Source organism: Sciurus carolinensis, chromosome 2 (assembly GCF_902686445.1).
Source record: "Sciurus carolinensis chromosome 2, mSciCar1.2, whole genome shotgun sequence".
NCBI lineage: Eukaryota > Metazoa > Chordata > Mammalia > Rodentia > Sciuridae > Sciurus > Sciurus carolinensis.
Window position 1 is genome coordinate 185,006,961 of NC_062214.1, and position 21,788 is coordinate 185,028,748.

At 41.2% G+C, this 21,788-nt stretch overlaps 1 non-coding gene across 1 annotated transcript; it reads right to left on the reverse strand.

Annotated features, from left to right (window-relative positions):
• Positions 1 to 3,823: 3,823 nt before the first annotated feature.
• Positions 3,824 to 3,926, reverse strand: LOC124978358 (U6 spliceosomal RNA). Its single transcript, XR_007107393.1, has one exon. It is a non-coding gene; the product is annotated as a U6 spliceosomal RNA (small nuclear RNA).
• Between the last annotated feature and the right edge of the window lie 17,862 nt (positions 3,927 to 21,788).

Below are 21,788 nucleotides of genomic sequence, written 5' to 3' on the forward strand. Positions count from 1 at the left end.
TAAAAGTTTATATTCTCTCTGATTTTAAGCCATGAACTACTGGGCCTCTCTTGTTCAGTTGTTCTATGAAATTCTTGCAAATGTTTACTATCTGTTGCCGCTGTACTAAATTCTGTACCATACAAACTACCAACGGAAAATAGAGGTAAATAAACTGTATTCAATGTCATTCTGCATCAGACCTAAACGCTGACCAAGTCGGCACATTCAGACAGCTTTAAAGGACCAGTTTCTAAAATGTGCCAGGCAGAGAGCCAGTTGTGGTTTCAATCGGTCACCATTGGAGAAGCCTGTTGTCCTAGTCAGGATTGTTTCCAGAGAAGCAGAACCAACGAGACAGAGATAAGACTAGACATAGAGATAGAGAAAGAGTCAGAGAGATGTATATAAAGACAAAGAGTTTCATCTTAGAGAAATTGATTCACATAATTGTGGAGGCACAAGACCAAGATCTGCAAGGTAGCCAGCAGGTTAAAACCCAGGGAAGAGCTGAGCTTGAGTCCAAAGGCCCCTCTAGTTGAATTCCCTCTTGCTCAGAAGTCAATCTTTGTTCCATCGAAGTCTTCAACTGATTGGGCCAGGTTCATCCACAATTTAGAGGTTAGTTGGCTTTATTCGAAACCCAGCAATTTAAATGTTAACGTCCTCCTCCCCCCCAAAAAAAAGAAAAAACACCTTCATAGATACATCCAGAATAATATCAGACCAAATATCTGGGCAATGAAGCCCAGTCAAGTTGGACACTTAAAATTAATTGCACCTGTAATGCTAGCGAGGTTAAAAAATGAGCCTCAAAATATCTCCACCTCCCCTTACCAAACCTTTATATAGTTGCCATTTTTTAATATTTTTGAAAGTCCTGTGTGATTTGTTATAGAGAGTAAAATTCCTGAATGTAAAATTTAAACATATAAAAAGAAAACTGTCAACACCAAAATACAGAAAAATCTCCTTAGATTGATTCTGCTCGAGTCATAGAGAAATAAATCCTGACTTATTGGATATTCAAAGATATACAAATTTATGAAGTACAGCTACATATTTTAGCCAAAATGGAATGCCACAAATTAGCAAGTCAATTTCCTTCTGGACTTGCTTTAGTCATCAGATTTAAATGATTAGTAATCCGCACATCGATTATTGATATAGAAATAAATGCCAAATGGACTTTCAAATAATGTGTTCTCAAGGGAGGCCAAGCATGTCTGTTGCAGTCCAGGTTTCGCTATTAATGAAGGTAATGTTTCAGGCTTCTGTGACAGACTTGGAGGACAGTCTACATTAATGACATCCAAATTATTAGGATTCTTATATGTAGGAGAAAGGCAGGATCTGTCCAACAACTTCAAGGTTCATTCGATCTTTCTTGTTGCTTTTTGCTTTTTTGTTTTGTTTTGTTTTGTTTTGTTTTGTTTTGTTTTGTCCATCAGAGAAGAGGCTGGAAAACCTCCCTGTCTTCTACTAAAGGGATTTAGTGTGGTCAGTGGAAGGAATATGCTGGAAGAACTGGAAGTAAATGCCTCATCCCAGACCTGAATATATCCAGATCTAGCTAGACAGGAATCTGAGAAGTGCTATGCAGGTCAATTCAAGGGCAAAACTGTTTCATGGTAGGTGAGAGAGAGAGAGAGAGAGAGAGAGACAGAGAGAGAGAGAGACAGAGAGAGAGAGAGAGGACGCATCATGGAGATTTATCAAATGGGAAATGAGGAGTTATCCTAGTAATACAACTAGGTTGATAGAGTCTTCTTCCTAAGATTTATTTCTTAAAGTTCCAAAGTTCTTCCACAAATGTGACTTTATTCATGTGTAGTTCTGAGGCCCCCTCCCCCACCACCTTTCTATTTGAAGAGATTGTTGAAAAAAAATCTTTGAAATATTTTTTTAATAATTTATTTATTTTGATTCATTGTAAACAAATGGGGTACAACTTGTTTCTCTGGTTATACATGAAGTAGAGTCATACCATTTGTGTAATCATATATGTATATAGAGTAATGATGTTTGTCTCCTTCTGTTATTTTTCCTTACCCTCACCCCACCCACCCCTCTTTTTCCTCTACACAATCCATCCTTCCTCCATTCTTGCCTCCCTCCCACCCCCCATTATGAATCATCATCCACTTATCAGAAAGATCATTTGTCCTTTGATTTTGGGGGATTGTCTTATCTCATTTAGCATGATATTCTCCAACTTCATCCATTTGCCAGCAAATGCCATAATTTTATTCTTCTTTTTGGTTGAGTAATATTCCATCGTGTATGTATATATATATGTGTGTGTGTGTGTGTGTGTGTGTGTGTGTGTGTGTGTATATATATATATATATATATATATATATATATATATATATATCACAGTTTCTTTATCCATTCATCAATTGAAGGGCATCTAGGTTGGTTCCACAATCTGGCTATTGTGAATTGAGCAGCAATTGATGCTCATTGATGAACATTGATGTGGCTGCATCACTGTAGTATGCTGATTTTAAGTTCTTTGGGTATAGACCAAGGAGTGAGATAGCTGGGTCAAATGGTGGTTCCATTCTAAGTTTTCTAAGGAATCTCCACACTGCTTTCCAGAGTGGCTGCACTAATTTGCAAACCCACCAGCAATGTATGAAAGTACCTTTTTCCCCACATCCTCACCAACACCTATTGTTGCTTGTATTCTAGATAATTGCCATTCTAATTGGGGTTAGGTGAAATCTTAAGGTAGTTTTGGTTTGCATTTCTCTTATTACTAGAGATGTTGAATATTTTTTCATATATCTGTTGATTGCTTATAGATCTTCTTCTGTGAAGTGTCTGCTCATTTCCTTAGTCCATTTGGTGATTGGGTTATTTGTATTCTTGGTGTAAAGTTTTTTGAGTTATTTATAAATTCTGGAGATTAGTGCTCTATCTGAAGTATGATTGGCAAAGATTTTCTCCCACTGGGTAGGCTCTCTCTTTACATTGCTGATAGTTTCCTTTGCTGAGAGAAAGCTGTTTAGTTTGAATCTATACCAGTTATTGATTCTTGCTTTTATTTCTTGTGCTATGGGAGTCCTGTTAAGGAAGTCTGGTCCTAAGCTGACATGATGAAGATTTGGACCTACTTTTTCTTCTATAAGATGCAGAGTCTCTGTCCGATTCCAGGTCCTTGATCCATTTTGAGTTGAGTTTTGTGCAGTGTGAGAGATAGGGGTTTAATTTCATTCTGTTGCATATGGATTTCCAGTTTTCCCAGCACCATTTGTTGAACAGGCTATCTTTTCTCCATTGTATGTTTTTGGCACCTTTGTCTAGACTAAGAAAACTGTATTTATTTGGGTTTGTCTCTGTGTCTTCTATACCATTCTGTACCATTGATCTACCTGTCTATTTTGGTGCTAATACCATGCCGTTTTTGTTACTATTGCTCTGAAGTATAGTTTAAGTTCTGGTATTGTGATACCCCCAGCTATACTCTTCCTGCTAAGGATTGCTTTAGCTATCTGGGTCTCTTATTTTTCCAAATGACTTTCATGATTGCTTGTTGTATTTCTATGAGGCACATCATTGGGATTTTAATTGGAATTGCATTGAATCTGTATAGCACTTTTGGTAGTATGGCCATTTTGATAATATGAATTCTGCCTATCCAAGAACATGGGAGATCTTTCCATCTTCTAAGGTTTTCTTTAATTTCTTTATTTAGTGTTCTGTAGTTCTCATTATAGAGGTCTTTCACCTCCTTTGTTAGATTGATTCCCAAGTATTATTTTTTTCAAGGTTATTGTGAATGGGGTAGTTTTCCTAAATTCCCTTTCAGAGGATTCATCACTTATGAATAAAAAAAAAAAATAAGGAAAGCTTCATGAATTTGCATGTCATCCTTGCACAGGGTCCATGCTAATCTTCTCCTTATCATTCCAGTTTCAGTATATGTGCTGCAGAAGCGAGTTCCTTTTGAAATCTTTTAATGCACTTTACAAACAGGATGTAACCCTATTACTCTTCAGCATTACTGAGCCTGATGCTTTTTTTAGTTTTGTTTTTTTTTTTTTTTTTTGCTTTTTTTTTTGGAGGTGAGTGGCAGGGATTGAATTCAGGGGCACTTGGCCACTGAGCCACATCCCCAGCCCTATTTTTGCATTGTATTTGGAGACAGGGTCTCACTGAGTTTCTTAGCATCTCACTTTTGCTGAGGCTGGCTTTGAACTTGTGATTCTACTGCCTCAGCCTCTGGAGCCTCTGGGATTACAGGCGTGTGCCACCGCACCCAGCCTGCTGCTTTTCCTGGATTGACAGTGATCTTCCATTCAAGACTCTTTTCTTAAAAAGCTTCAGAGAAATAGCATAGATCACTTTTGGTAGCTATGCCCAGTTTCCTTCTCCATCCTTTCTGCCATGAACTGCATTGTTTGATGATGAACCTCACTGTTCCCCATAACTGCTGCTGCAGAAGAGATGGGTATTCAGTTTCCTAAGAAGAGGAGGTGAATAAATGGTGGGCGTGGCTTGAGAGTCTATGTCATGATTCCACCTCTGGGTGAGGCTCAGAGCTGAATAAATTGCTCAAACATTTATATGTGTTCAGAAAGGCCCCCAAATTCAGGAGCAGGCAGGTCCTGGGAGTCACCCCGAGGTGACAAGCAAAAACTTTGATGAGCAGGTTAGAGGGACAGGAAAACCAGACTGCAAACACTTGGCATTGGCACGTCCAATCTAGGTTACTAGAGAAAATCTCAGCCTCAGTTTCCTCACTAATAAAATGGGGATTAATTCCATATACAGTACCTGTCACAGAGTAGGTGCTCCGTTAATGTTGGCTTCCAAGTGTTAGGACAGAAAAATAGGGGGGGGGGGGGCACTGGCTAAGAATTCAGGTCACTTGAGAGAATGGCTGTAGGATGGAGTATCAAAAAGGAAAATGATGTATTTCCCTTATCGATGTATTTTTTAATGAGAAGTTTGACATATTCACTTTCAGTTTTAATAAAGAAAAGAAAGACAGATACTCAAACTGGCTGCCTGCATATTTAGCTCAGCTCAATCCCTGAAAGACAGCACCATGCTCACTTAGAAATGTTGGAGATCTGTCTGTACAAGGAGCAGAGAAAGAATCACTGTACCATCCTAGGTACGGTTTGGGGTAGTCTTGGAAAGTCTTTGTTAGTGCTTTTTGCCAAGAGCTAGCTCTTTAGGTTTTTCCAGGGCACCCACCTTTCCACTGTAACTTACCTTCCTTCACCCCACAAGCAATTACTAAAATTCCCAGGAAGCTCAGTGCTGGGTAGTATTAAATGATTTCCACAAAGAGAGCCAGGAATAGCCAAGAGCATGTAAACTTGGGCCTCTGCTGATCGTTGGGACATGCCTGCCCATCCGTTTTATACACCACAGCTAAAAGAACCATCCAGCAAAGCCCTGGAAGAGACATGCTTTGCACACTCTAGCACTGAACAGTTGATTGTGCCGAAGGTAACGCTGAAATTCATTTGATGTGTTTGTGGCACCTGTTCTGTGTGATGATTTCAAAGCATGTGATGACCAAGCCCCACCAGGCTTCCTCAGAAATGCACTGTGGACCCAATAAACACATAAATAATTTGACATTTCTTTGACATTTATCAGCTTCCCAGAGGCTTATGGTATATGAAAGACAGGCCACTTGAATTTTAAACAGTACCTTACTGACATAGTTTGAGTTATTGTTTAAAAATAGTTTTATCTGCACACTATCCCCCTGCCCCCAATACAAGTGAAATGAAAGAAATGGCTATGGAGAAACTATACACATGAATTTTGGCAGGTGCTTGAGGGTAGATGGAGACAGACACCTATTGCTTCCCTGCAAGAAGGAGAAGCTTGGCTGCAGAGGGAATTCTTCCTTCAAGAGTATATCCATCTCGTAGGAAAGCCCCCACTGCTCTAAAAGTTTAATGGCAACCAGTTCATTCGGGGTGAATTTAACAAGCTGCCTCAGCCAGTCGATAAAGGCTGTCCTTTGCAGAGGTGATGACTGTGCTATGGATGACTCCCATCAGTTCAGGGCCCAGAGTCACGTCAGGTCTTTCCATTGGAACCACCTGCACCAACAGCAAACACGAAGGCCTGAAGGAGAAGCCCAGGCTGGAGGCACAGACCTGCTTCCTTTAAGCATCTTGCACCAATATGGACGAGCAATTGAGGAAGCTGTATCTCACTTCAAATGGCTGCACTTTCTACTGCAGCCCTTAAAAAAAAAATGCTGTTTGTAATTGTAACCAGATTGTCCCCCCGCCAAACACACCATAGAACCTGGTAATAAAGGTAATGTTCTTCCATAAAACAACAGTTTCATGAAATGATCAGAGCCCGGCCCGGTGTCCTAAACACTTACCTACCCCTTAAAGTGTTGAATTAGATTAAAGTGCCGTGGGGATATAACTGATGTCATGTTTCAAAATCATAAATGCAGGAGGAGGGTTTTTAAAGCTGGATAATGGAGAGAATGGAATAATGCAATAAGAGCTGGCGCAAACGCTGAGTCCGTGATGCTTGATTTATGGTTTTAATATAATGCTGTAAAGGCCGTGCTCAAACATGCAGCAGTGTTTTATTTATCTAATAGCCATGATCCTAACAATGGGTGTTTGACAATGGCTTTGGACCGAAGGTGGAGGCACACACATGTGAAGCTGCTTTCAGGATACCACCCGAGAAAGGAAGAGAGCAAAAAGTGGAAGAGATTGTGAGACTGTTTCAGCGTACCTGAGAGCCCTCTGAAAATCTCATTTCTCACCTCTCTAGCGTGGCTCTGCAGTCTTCAGAACCGACCCCAGCCCTGTAAAGGGCAGCAAACTGGACACAGGTTGAAGGCCTTGGTGTATAATCAGGCCACAGGACTGGTCTGAACCTACAGCTCTGGGCTTCTCCTGAAGTTAGTGAGGCAGCTCATGCCAGCAGGGGAACACAGCCACAGGAAAGGGACAGGCCCTGCTCTACCCTGTTGGGATGCACTAGAGGCAATGCCAGGAGCCATGGGAGACCAAAGCTTCTCTGCCTGCTGAGGAGCTTTTCAGTTTGTCCTATATTGACAGATGGGGGATTAGGCTGGGTACATTGGCCAACATTCTTGTTCCTTGAAAAATGAAAAAAAAAAAAAAAGAAATCAGAACCCACCCACCCACGAGCCATCTCCACCAGTTCACTATCAGCCTGTCCTATGGATCCTTTGTTGTTTCCGCGGCAGCATGACATGGTAGCTAAGAGACGCTCCAGGCTTCAACCTGTTCTACTCCTGACTAGTGTCCTAACTTCAAGCTGATCAACAGAAACTCTTCAAGCCTTAGCTTCCTCGTTCCTACGACAGGGTTAAGAATATCACCACCTCTTACATGGTCAAATAAAGTACTACAGAACCAGTAACATTGGAGTGGTTCAGGGTTTCTAATCAAAACTCAATACTTCCCTTTAAAATGTCTTCCATGGGGGGAGCTCTGGCTTTGCCCTCAGTGGCGTCTGTCTGAAGCACAGCACCTGACACATGGTCTTCAGATAATAATACATCCTCCAATCACATGTCAAATGAATCTCAACCCAGAGATTGGAAACTCCAGTTCCAGAAAATTTGACTTTACTTCAAATCTTCTTTCCTCCCCAAGACAGGATCCATTTCATAAAGAATATGATTCTTCTAGATGGTCCTCTTAGGCAGTCCCTTTAACATGGCCCCAGAACCAACAGTCCAACCACAGTGTGCGTCTCTGGCCCATGTTCATGTACCTTCCCCTCCCTTGGTCTTCTCCCCCTCCCTCCTTCCCACTTTCTCAACTTAGGCCAGTCTCAGTGTGCCCCCAAAATGCCAGAGCATGCAATCCACCCTCCAAGAGGTCCCACGAAGCCGTCCTTGGAGGAAAGAGGAAGAGAAATTGAGAAGCAGCTCTCTTCAAAGAAATCCTATTCTTTTTTTGTTTTAATTTTTTTTTAGTTATAGGTGGACACCATACCTTTATTTTATTTATTTATTGTGGTGCTGAGGATCGAACCCAGTGCCTTACACGTGCTAGGCAAGCACTCTACCACTGAGCCACAACTCCAGCCCAGAAATCCTATTCTTAATTTTATTCTTCATGTTCTTTTATGTCCTCCTGGTAGGTTTTCATGCCATCTAACCTTGTGAAAATCTGTATTTGGTCTGGTGTCTCCTTTGGAATTTCATACCTATCATAAATTTCTTTCCTTTGTTGAAATTTCCAGTTTAACTTCCTATCAAAGGTATATGCAGGGTGGTTAGTATATGCCTGGCGTAAAGTAAATACTTTAGAAATGAATCTTTCCAGATCAGAAAGCACAGTGATGTTAAGTTTGAAACACCAACCAGGGCCCGTCTCCTGCTTGCTTAAAGTCTCTAGTGGTCTCCCTCTGCACTTCAGATAAAAATTCCTTCTTTATCATTGTTATGGTTGGATATGAGGTGTCCTCCAAAAGCTCCTGTGTTAATGCAGGAATAGTTAAAGGTAAAATGATTGGATTATGAGAGTTATAACCCAATTAGTTCATCCTAGTTTGAACGGACTGACTAGGTGGTAACCAGGTGGGTAGATGTGGCTAGTGGAGGTGGGTCCTTGGGAGCTGCCCTGGAAGGGTTCGTCTCCCCTGCGGCCCCTCCCCTCTCTCTACCTCCCAGCCAGGAACTGAGCAGTCTTCCTGTCATACCATTCTGCCACCAGGGTGCACCTTACCTGGGCCCAGAGCAAAGGACTCAGCCTACTGCGGACTAAACTTCTGAAACTGTGAGCCTAAGATAAACTTTTCCTACTCTAACTTGTTCTTGGTAGATATTTTGATAAGAGCCAAGCAAAACTGACTAACAATTGTTGGGAGAAATCCTAGTTCTTGGCTGGCAGCAGTGAATGTCTCAAGTGTGTAAGGAAAACTTGCAGGGAGGAGCGTTTCGCTCCTCCTACCTAAGAAAGTAAACAACAGCCCCAAGTTGACTCAGTGTTACCAAGGGAAGCCCTGTAGGAGCCTGGTGGTCTGATCCCCCGTGGCACATTGTGATTGCGCAAGAAAACTATAAAATGTATACCTGTTCCCGCAATAAACGAGTTTGCAGGCTGCTCGCCACAAGCCTGCTTCCACCCAACTCCCAGAGTCTGGGGTCTTGACTCTGTGTCCTTACCTGCATCTGAGCTATCCTGGCACAATAGACAAACTACATTTTGGTGCCCACATGCCTCATCTACTCACGCGTCTCAGGATTGGCGAGTCTCCCCTGATTTGAACAATCATTCACACCCTAGCCCCTGTCCATTTTCCAAGTTTCAGCTCCTACCTCATCTCTTGGTACATGCTATGAAGACAAGTCCATTCCTACAAAACATTCATAGAATTTACCATAACACAAAACAATCCTCTTAATGTTTCTATTTACTAACATTATGGACTGAATGTATCTCCCTGGAATTAATATACTGAATTCCTAACTCCCCAGTTTGATGGTATTTGGAGGTAAAGCCTCTGGTAAGTAATTAGCTTTAGATGAGGTCATCAGAGTAAGGTCCTCAGGATGGGATTAGTGTTCTTGTAAGAAACACAATAACCCTATTAGGTAGGTATGACTTATTATGCCCATCTCTTCTGAGAATTTAAGACAAGAGTAGCTAAGTAAACTTGGCCAAAGTTAGATAACCAGAAGCTGTAGATTCAGAGTACGAACACAGACCACCAGGCCCCCAAACCAAATGTAGTGTACATCTTGTACTTTCCACCACCCACTGGGAACAGCCGAGGTTCCGCCAGTGGAGAGGCCACTGTCCTTAATCACCTGGGCATGATCACTCCTTACCGTTCCACCCTCTCCCTTATTTTACAAGTTCAGGGCACAACTACAGATTTAAGATGGGATTTTTATATAAATGCACAGAATAACTATAAATCTACAAACTTAAGACTCTACATTTTTTACCATTCAGATTCTTTTTAGTCTAATCATCATTTTATGATGTTTGTCTGAAATTTGTCAGCATCTGCTTGACACTGGCTTAAAGGCTGGGCTACAAAATCCCGTAATTGCTTGCATGTGGAGGCACCCACACCCGGGCTGTTCATCCAGAGATGTGGCTTCCATACCAAGTCCTAAAGAACTTCTCTTGCTTTCTTTATCTTTTCTTTCCTTCTTAGTTTTCCTTTCTTCTGAGAGAAACACAGGAGTGAAGAACAAAACTGAAGAATGTGCGTTTCCAAATATTTATTTCTGGATAACGTTTAATAATAGTTGTTATTATTTATCTCTATAATGATAATAATAATTACCATCTGTTGAGAACTTCTTGCAAAGATGCAGTATAGTATAGTGATTTTAAATGTGGACTTTGAAGCCTGATATACATTGAACATTCACTTGATACTTTGAGCAGGCTACTTCTCTCAACATCTCAGTTCCTTCATCTGCAAAATGGGGATGCATCCATAATAACACGATTAAAATATTAAATGAGTTAACATCTATAAAATGTTCAGAACAGGGCTGCCATAAAAGTGCTATATAAATCTGAGCCACCTGCCAATTTAGAGCTAGAGTGCAAAAGAAGGGAAAAACAGAAGAATGGGAGAATCCCCACAGAGTGGGAGAAGGTCTCAATCAGCCTATGAATTAGTGAAAATTAATGGAACATAACCCCAAGAAACTGCATTTATAAATACAAGATTTGCCTAGTTGAAATGAAACATTTCAGTGCAGAGCAGAGAGACCAAGAGAAGTACTCTCATGCTAAGCCAAATAAGTCAAACCCAAAAAACCAAAGGCTGAATGTTTTCTCTGATATGCAGATGCTAATTCACAATAAGGGTGGGAGGGGAAGAAGCCTGGGGGTAGAAATGATAGTAGAGGGTACAATATGACTGCATGACTGATGTGATCCTACAATATGTATAATCAGAAAATTGAGAGATCATACTCCATTTATGTATGATCTATCAAAATGTATAAATGCATTCTACTGTCATGTACAAATAATTAGAACAAATTTTAAATTTTTTTTTTTTTAAAAAGAGAAGTACTCTCATTCTAGGGTGGCACAATTTTCCCTATCTTCTCCTACTCAAAATCAGATTCTAGTTGCTCACAGTTTCTTTCTAAAAAAGCTTCAAGTCAATATAGGAAGTACCCTCCACCACAACTCACAAGGCCCAGCCCTGACCTTTGCTTACTCAGTGCAAACAAAGGAAAGGTCCCAAAACAGATCATACGGTAGATTCAATAATGTCCTCCAAGAAGTCCACACCCTAATTCCCAGAACCTGTGACTGGGAACCTCATGCAGCAAAAGGGACTTTGTGGGTATGATTAAAGTAAGAATTTTGAGAGGGGAATTATCTTGGATTATCCAGGTGGTCCTGAATGAAATCACAAGTGGCCCCATGAAAGGGAGAGAGAGGGAGACTCAACTACAGAACTAAGAGGAGTCTTCTGGTGAAAGCAAAAAGTTGAAGAAATGGGAGGAAGGGTCACAAGCTAAGGAATGTGGACTCCAGAAGATGGCAAAGAAAGAATGGATTCACCCCTAGACCCTCCAGAAGGAACCAGCCCTGCCAACATCTTGAAATCAGTCAAGTAGGACCAATTTTAGGATTCTGGCCCTCTGGCACTCTAAGAGACTCAATCTGTATTGAGTCACTAAGTTTGTGGTAATGAGTTTCTTCAGCAAAAGGAAACTTATACAAACCAGAACACACTTGTGGTTACTGTTGACACAGTGGTTCTCCAAGTTTGCATCTAAGAAGTGTGCATGCCTCATAACCCAGGCAGTCAATAGCTGAAATTAGATAATGAATAGTTATAGGAAAAAATAGCTATCGGTTTTTGAAAAAACTATCACCATTAAGCTCTTCCATGTATAATTTCATTCAATTTAATCCTCATAATTCTCTCTTTATAGGTGAGCAAACAGGTTTAAAAAGGTTAAGTAATTTGTTCAAAGTCATAAAGCTAATGAAGCAGCCAAACGTGGATGCACACCCAACTTGAGTCGAAAAATAATTACATTGAATTTAACATATAAAAATATATCAAACTAAGTTTCCTCCCAGAGTTTTTCTTAGACAAGATCTACTACCGCGTCTGCCAGTGTGTGCTAGCAGAGAACTTACATAAATGTACTAGAAAGAACCCATGTTAGCAGCAAAACTCAGAAGTGCCAATGCCTAAGATCAAATCCCTTCTTTAGAAAATCTAGGTATTTGAACTTGTAACTGGAACTGTATATTGTCTTATGGAATGTATGGTTTACTTGCATCCATATTTCTTAGCATAGTGAACTTTAAACAAATACTCAGTGCCTTTTGAGATTGCTTTTCTATATTTGTCTGTTGTTATCATCAGGTGCCCAGTCATGACAACTAGCCCATAAGACCGAGAATATTTAGTTTTGCATTGTGCAAATAGAATAACTACAGTCCACAGAGTTTAAATTATTTGTCTAAGTCACCCAGCTTGTAAGTAGCCTGGCCAGGCTGCAAACAATGGCAGTCTCATCTACAGCCCACACTCTCTTCTGCACGCCACTAAGAGGAGAGAATAGCATCCAACTCCAATCTTGTCCCTCTAGAAAAGAGTGTCATCCAGAAGAGCATTCCACCCCATGTTCAACTCTCTGTGGCAGCAATGTAATGATTAGCTTTATGGACAGATGTAAAGGAAAGGCCACCGGCAGTAAGAGAACCATTTGCCAAATTTTGTCATGGCCTGCAATGTGCACAGTAGCTTCTAGGTATGAGACACCCTGAGCTAGAGAGCTGTCCATTTTAATGAGCACAAGAGTGTTTGCATGCAGCCTCAACTCCCCTTGCCCGGCTCTGTCCTCAGGAGTCACAGAGAACAAGTTTTCTCTCCTTCCATCCAACAGTTCTTTCCTGGCTCCCTTGTTTGCTTCTGAACTAAACATTTCCTTTTCTTCATTCGCCCTTGATGTGACAAGGTTTCTGTTTTAGGATCTGCCAAAAACAGAGATGACTCCCTAATAGGCTGTGACCTTTATTTCAGTTTTGTTATTTCAGCAAGATGGAAGCCTCGGGACATGGAGAGAGAGAAAGAGAGAGAGAGAGAGAGGGTTGTGGGGAGGGAGGGACAGACAGAGAGACCAGAGGTTTTGTTTTTATTTTTCTTTTAGTTGCTACCCAGACTGTGAAATGTAATATTCAGCTTTTTTCCAGTGACTGCTTCCAGCCCTTGGCCAAAGGAGTGACTACCTGAATGAGGGGAAGCAATGGCCTCTAAACTGGCACTACTTCTTCAGGGGTGCCAGTGAGGGCAGACCACCCAGTGGGCATGACCAGGAAACAGATTCAACATGAGGGGGAGAGTCTCCTTTCATTCCTCTCCTGGGCAGAAACATTCCTAACTCATGTAAGGCATTAAGGGCATGTCCCCTCACGTCCACACAAGCAAGCAGTATTTCTAGGTAAGGAGCTACCTGGCCCAGGAATGTCACATGCATCTGATGGGAAAAGAAACCCAGAGCTCATGGTGACAGTGCTGTGCACAGAGACGTAGCCACACTTGGTTAAGTCAATTTGTCTCTATGAAAATGAAAGAGTTTCACTTCAGGTGAGCCTCAGTAGGATCTGTAAGCCCCCACAGGGAATGTCACCAACAACCTTCTGTGGCAGTTTTTATCTTCGCCATCTCAGTTCTCCCTAAAAGTGGCCTGATCTCCAAAGCAATAAAATCAAGGTATTTGTTATAAAACAATAAATAGCCTATGGCATGCTCTTTTCCTAAGAAAAATAGTATAGCAGAAAGACTCTTCCCCAACTAAAGTCCCATTAATCATTTTTGTGCTAAAAGAAAGAGAATAGGCTTTGTGTGCTTCACCACAAAACTACCTGTGACAATCAGTTTTCCATTGCTGTGACAAGATGCCTGAGACACATAAACTTAAAGCAATGAAAGGTTTGTTTTGTTTCATGTTTTCAGAGGTTTCAGTCTATGGTCACTTGGTCATGTCACTTTAGGTCTGTGGTGGGGCAGAACATCATGTCAGGAGCACATAGTAGAGAAAGTGGCTTATCTTTGGCACTAGAAGCAAAAAGAAAGAGAGAAAGTGACTTATCTTTGGCAGCTAGAAGCAAAAAGAAAGAGGAGGGCCAGAATCCCAATATCCCCTTCAAGGGCACACCTCCCAAAGTTTCCACCACCTCCATAACACCACAGGCCAAGACCAAGCCTTCCACACATGGCTTTTGGGGGACATTTCAGATCCAGGCAAAAACATAACCTATTTCAATACATGTGGGCCCAGGAGCAATTCACAAGCTGCTGCAAGGCTCCTGACAAGAAATATGGAACTTTCTGAGAATGTGCTCCGGGTTCTGGGGCCCTCACATATTTTAGTTCCATTACAACTTCTGGCCATGCTACTGATGCTCTGTGTTTGGGTGGAGCAAGAAGAGTCAGGAATCTAAGGTTCAAGACTTGCTTCCACTGGCTTCAATCTGGGATTTTGCAAAGCCCTTTACCCTCCTGAGCCTGGATGACCTCATCTATGAAGAGGTCATTACTCCTCACAGTAACACCTAACTTTCTGGGCTTCTGTGAGAAATGGTGAGGCCATCGTTACAACACATAAGCATAACTCAAAGGTGACCAAGGAGCCTTGTCAGGGCTGTCATAGACCTTTTCAGTTGGTTCCACAGGGCTGGCTTTTTCTTGTCCCCAGCTCAGACATAGGGCAATAAATAACCAAAGAAGACTAGGTTCAGTAATCAAATCCCCTGTCCAAAGGAATAAATAGAACTGGTCTTCACTCTTACTACTTCTCCATAGACCTCCAGAGGAGGCTGAACATCTGCCCAGGAGAGGATGCTGTCTGACTTCTTTCTCTCCCTTGCACAAACTTAATGACCATAGTTATGACCCTTCTGGATCAGAATGTGAGGGGAAAGAGAAGAAAAGAGGTCTTGTTTCACAGAGACCCACCACGTGGCCTCCTGGCTCTCTCTTTGGAGACTTCCCTGAATCTTTCACCCACCCCTCTCTTCTGGTTGACATGTGGAGCCTTCCTCAGCCCCTGGAAATCCAGAACCCCACCCTCCCTGGAGTAGGTGCCTTCCCACCTGCTGCCAGCTATCTTGGTGAGGATCTAAGGTAGACTCTATGGCTCTCTTGGGAGCACGGTCCCCAGATATCTGCTCCACAGGATGCACTTCTTCACCTAGAGAAGCACTGGAGCGTGGCCCGCCCCAGGCAGCAGCAATCTCTCCTTCACTCCCTGCTCTCACAGCCATTGGCCTGGCTCTCACATTCTGGATCTCTGGAGGTGAGTCACAAACTGGTCTATGACCTTCACCAAACAGCCAGAGTTAGGTAGATAGGATAAATGATACAAGCAACAACAGGTGTTGGCGAGGATGTGGGGAGAAAGGTACACTCATACATTGCTGGTGGGGCTGAAAATTAGTGCAGCCACTCTGGAAAGCAGTGTGGAGACTCCTTAGAAAACTTGGAATGGAACCACCATTTGACCCAGCTATCCCACTCCTTGGCCTATACCCAAAGGACTTAAAATCAGCATACTACAGAGATACAGCCACATCAATGTTCATAGCTGCTCAGTTCACAATAGCCAGATTGTGGAACCAACCTAGATGTCCTTCAATTGATGAATGGATAAAGAAAATGTGATATATATATACAATGGAATATTATTCAGCCATAAGAATGATAAAATTATGGCATTTGCAGGCAAATGGATGAAATTGGAGAATATCATGCTAAGTGAGATAAGCCAATCTCAAAAAGCCAAAGGACGAATGATATCGTTAATAAGTGGATGATGACACATAATGGGGGTGGGAGGGGTTAGTGTTAGGGTTAGAGTTAGGGTTAGGGAGGGGGGCAAGAATGGAGGAAGGAAGGACTGTATAGAGGGAAAAGAGGGGTGGGAGGGGTGGGGGGGAAGGGAAAAAATAACAGAATGAATCAAACAACATTACCCTATGTAAATGTATGATTACACAAATGGTATACCTTTACGCCATGTACAAATAGAGAAACAACATGTAACCCATTTCTTTACAATAAAAAAAAAAGATAAATGAAAGGAAGGAAGGAAGGAGGGAGGGAAGGAAGGAGGGAGAGAAGGAAGGAAAGAATGAGGGAAGGAAGAAAGGAAGGGAGGGAGGGAGAGAGGGAAAGGAAGATAATGGATTCTGGGAAGATTCCTTACAACCCTCTCTACAGCTGAGGTGCTCCACCCTCCTCTATGCCTATGGGAGAGACTCACCATATGCCAGCAATTCCCTTCATTTCATCGTCTACTCTCTTCCATCTTTAAATTCATTCAAGACTGAAGATGCATGGCAAGGGGTGAGTCAGTACTCAAGTTTGTGCTCTCCAGCCTTGTAAGCCTTGCCTGTGGGTCTATACTGCCGGGGTCCAGCCCTAGCAGCAGTCGGGGGTCCTAGGTGGATGGGAGGCGTCAGCACAGAGGAGAAACAGCACACAGAGACACCAAGTGTTCTGAGGCTGAGTCTGAATCTTTATTGTTCACAGAGTCTTTTTGTACGTTTTGTCTTTGGTATCGATTACATCATTTCATGGTTAATACAAGGAAATGTTAAGTAAAAAATCTTCAAGAGTATAATTAATGATCTTATTCAAGAAACATGTTTACTGTATGATAGCCTAAATAAAAAAATTAAAAAAAAAAAAAACAGTTCCCAGCAAGGTAGAGGGCACCGTGCTCCGTTTAGTTTTAATTTCCCTGAAAGAATACATCATTAAATTTCTATAGAAGTTAGCCCTTCCAAGAACTTTAATGTTAGTTATTAATAGTGGAATGTTTTTGTTATTACTAACAGAGAATAGAGGAATCAGCTTATAGTTAATATTTATTTATTCTATTTCATGTTCTCAATGGCAGACTAAAACTAACTAGACATAGGAAGAATACAAATTGTACTTATGATTAACCCATTTATTTTTTTATTAAGTGGGAAAAATATCCTTAAACTTAATCATAAACACTAAGAAAACAATGAAGACCAAACACCACATCAAAGCTCAGAGGCATACACTCTCATATACCTATATATAACTTACAGAGAATTTGTATACTAAAAGAAATCACAGGCTCCATATAAATTTGATCAAATCATAATTGCTTATTTATAATTTCATCTAAGTATTAATATTAAACTTTATTGTATATTATTTTGTGTCCCAGCACCATGAGCTCTCCCCAGTACTCTCTATAATCTGAATCTAAGGATATATTGATTTTTAGTATTAAAAGTAACTGCATATGGAGACATGCCACACCTATGGCCCCAAGAGGGAGGATGATCTTTCAACAGAACCGTGTCAAGTGTTGAATCCTCTACTCCAAAAGAACCGTGTCAAGTATCAGAGTGGTAGGAAAAAGATGCAGTACTATACCTTGCTTCTTTGAACTTGAATACACAGCTGGAATTGGGACTCAAACACCTTTGTTTTAGTATTTCTTTACAAGAATGGTAGCAATGGTAATTCGGGCGACAATATTTCTGGGTCACTGAGAAGTGTCAAGTGCTATAGTGAGTGCTTTGTGGGCATTGAATCCTCACTACAACCCTTGAGGGAAATTGTGATATTGCCTCATTTAACACATGTGGAAACTGCAGATCAGGGAGGTTGATGACTTACCTTGGTTCATTGGGTTCAGAGGGACAATGGCAGAATTAGAACTCAAGTCAGTCTGATTCCAATGCCAGTGTTAGAGGCTCTACACACTAGGATGCTTGTATAACCTTCAAATCAGTCATTTATTTGATAGTCTATGAGAAAGTCTTTTGGGAAACTATAAAGTATTCTTCAATTATTTATATTGTTATTGTAGTTATAAAAAAACAATAATTTTTATTATCTCATTCTATTGGTAAAGCTTTAGACTGCTCATATAAGATGCATTAAACACTCTGAAAAGATTTAAATTGAGACTGGGGATTGCAAGGTGATAGAGTAAGTGTTGCAGTAGCTATTAAAATGTCTTAAACATTAAGGTGCCTAAAAATGGAGTATTTAACTGTATGAAGACCTCCAAATTAAACTGGCTGTTTTCCCAAGCATGATCGCTAGTGAGAGCATTTGATCGAATATTGAAACAAACCAACCGAAACAGAGGCAATGCAAAGGACTTCAAGCCACCCACCTCCCACGTGTCCAGTGGGCATGTGTGGTCCAACTGACCGCTCAGAAGGCAGGACATGTATGCTTTGCTTTGGGTTCATACAAACAGAAGAAATATTTGCACAGGTATCCCCACTGCTTAAAAGAATTTCAGAAAAAACCTTTCCATTAAAACATGACATAGATGACACTGGTAATAATATTAACCCCTAACAGGAGTGAGTTGTTGCTCTATACTAGGTGCTAGGCTGCAAGCTCTCCAAGAATGACTTCTTCTAAACTTCTTAACAGCACAATGAAGTAAAACCATAAAGGTTCCTGATTCACCTCTCTAAAGGGGCTTAGGACAGCCACTAGTGTATGCAGAAAAATCCCCCCCACAGATGTCCATGTCCAAATCCCTGAAACCTGTTAATAAATTAACCTCTCTTGGCAAAAAGACTTTGCAGAATGTAATGATTAAGCTCAGAATTGACATGGGGAGATTTTACTGTATTAACCAGGTGGGTCCAATGTAATCACAGGGATCCTTAAAAGATGGAACAGTCAGGCAGAAGAAAGCTCTGAAAATGTCACCCCACTGGCTCTGAAGGTGGAGGAAGGGGTCATGAGGCAAGGAATGCAGTTGAGCCCTGGAAGTGGGAAAAAGGAAAAGTCTCTCCCTTAGAATCTCGACAGGAGTACATCATTGCTGACACCTTGATTTCAACCATTGGATACAATTCAGACTCTGACCTCCAGAACTATAAGATAATAAATTCGTGTTGTTTTAAGATACTAAATGCACCTCATTATAGCTGCAATAGGAAACTAAAACTTTGCATTAATAAACAGTGGGGGCTGGATTTGAACTCTGGCTCCAAATTTAATCCTTAGGTTTGCCCACTGTGTGGGTGGAATTTTGCCACCCACCAGAATTGAAGTACTAATCCCCCAAATCTATAAAAATGATCTTATTTGGAAATAGGGTCTTTGCAGATGACCAAGTGGAGGCCATCATCCAGTATAAGCGGCATCTTTATCAAAGGGAGCAAATTGGAAGCTGACATGCATAGAGAGAAGACAATGTGAAGAGACACAAGGAGAAGCCAAGGAACACCTGAGCCTGCCAGAAGTCAGGGAAGAGATTGGGAACAAATGCTGGGCCTTTGGAGGGCGTGTGGCCCTACCAACACCTTGATTTGAAACTTCTGGTCTCTAGAACCAAGACAATAAAATTCACTTGTTCTAAAGCTCTCCACTTGTGCTCCTCTGTTGCAGAAGCTCTAGAAAACTAACACCCCACCCTCTGGAGCAGCCTCACAGCACTGGAGTCCACAGTCCTGGGTAGACACTTTTCATGGCCATCATTAAGGAGATGTCTTGGTCTGTGTTGCTACAATGAATATCAGAGACAGGCTAATTTGTAAGCAATAGATACTTACTTCTGGTGGTTCTGGAGGCTGGAAATCTAAGACCAGGGTGCAGGCAAATTCAGTGTCTGATGAAAGTCTGGTCTCTACTTCCAAGGTGGCTCTTTGAACACTGTTCACTCACATAGAAGAAGGCACAGAGGGGCCCAGAAAGTCCAAGCTCATCCCTGGCAACCCTTTCAAAAGACCCTAATTCACTCCATGAGGGCTGAGCTCTCAACACTTGCCCCAAACAGGCCCCACCTCTTAAAACCACCAAGTAGGGATTATGGTTCAACATGAATTTTGAAGAGCATACCATTCAAACCCTAGCAGGAAGCTGTTGGTATACACTGAAAACAACATCACCTTACATTCGCACATGAGATTTTTACAGAATGATTTTCATAAATATTAACTGATCTGATTCACAGTGCAATCATTCAAGCAAACCAAGATTTCTCTCTCCAGGATGGTCTACGTAAGTAATAGGTATGCAACATTTTCCTAGTCGTGGATGTCTGTGTCCAATTTCTACCCCTTTCAATGACTCAGGAAAGTTACCAACTTTCTATGCCTCCGTTTCTATCTCTGAGTAATAGGAATAATAGTAATACTAACATTTGCTGTATAAGGTTCTTGAAATGGTTAAGTTGTAACACATGTGAAGTTCTTAGCCCATTAGAAGGCTCCAGAAGACCCAATTTTACAGAGAGAAAAACTGAAGTTTGGAGAAGTTTAGTGATTTACATATGGCTTCTAAGCCAAACAAGGAACAAAATACAAACCTTATAAATCCAATGGCAGAGTTATCTGTACTATAATCTCTTATTACCTTTCATTTCAGGACTCTTCAGTGCATTGGGTTTAAATCAATCAGAACCATTTTGTCCTTTAAGCAATTATAAATTTAATTCCTCTTTCCATGCCCACCCCAGTCATTCAATGAAGATTACAGTTTCTATAAACCAGAGTATTCTCGCTCAAATTCTTTTATGAGAAGCTTTATCTCAAGAAGTAACTCATTTTATTACCCAACAGCAAAGCAGTTCTGTCAAGATAATGCTTTCACTAAACAAAACACCAAAGACGTAAAACGACAGAAGACACACAGCCCCTGTAACCAGCTACCGAAACACTGACTCCCTGGCACCTGCCATCTTTTGTTCCTGGGACATCTTTGGCTTCTGAGGCAGACCCTAAGAACTTAGGAGTTCTTACAGTGTTTGTAAATAAACTCAGCACCCCACAGATTGCAAAACTGCTTTGGACCTTACGTACGCCTTATTATTTTTTTTTATTTTCCATTTATCAAACCATCTCAGAAAGTAGCTCTCCTTAAAATCATGGGATGTAGAATGAAAAACCCATCAGGATTTAATGACTATATTTCAGCATCTTACTGCTTAAAAGGTACTTGGCTTTTTCAGCATGTTTGCAATTGTTCAAACTGGAAGGGAATCAAAAAGGTAGAGTGAGTTTTGAATTTTTTTTTTAACTGCCACAAACCATCCATCAAAGTTAAACTATTAATAGAAGAGAAAAGGATTGAAGAGAGTGTGGAGGTTTGGAGAATATTAAAAAAGACAATCTCCCAGTCCAATAAAATACAATTAACTGAATTTCATCAAAACTTCTATAAAAAAAATACACAAAGAATCAATATTAGGCATCAAACCCAAAAGCAGGTTGTTATCTCTAAACCAGAAAAAACATTTCATTAAGCTGAGGGATTTTATACTCCCACTGGGAAAATGGCCTTTTCCTCACACCCCTCCTTTGCTCACTATAGAAACTCAATTGAAAAGTCAGTCATCAGAATCACTTAGCAAATGTCACAAGGTGCTGCGCTTTCTACATGCGTTTGCTTCTTAATGGGAAATTGGGGCCCTGGAGTCTTTGCTTCGCCTTGACTCACAAGTTCCCATCCTTCTGCTGTTTTTGCTCTTTTGCAGTTTTTTCTGTTTGCCTGGTTGCTTTTGTTGTCATTGGAAACAAAGCTGTCGTTGGCAGCTTTGCCCTTTAACATTTCAGTGTTCTAGAGCGGTCACGGCGACCATGAGAGCATCCGACCATGAGAGCATTGGTGGCCGGGTTATAAATGAGCATCGCTCTCCAATCACGCTCATTGCAGCAAGAACCATCTTTTTCAGGTTGGTAGCATAAGGTGTAGCCTCTTGGCATTTCATCCTTGGAAATGCCTGTTGCCTCACGGACACTCTGCCCAGCAATGATGCTGGTTTGGTTTAAGATCCTGCCGGCCACAGATCCACACGGCAC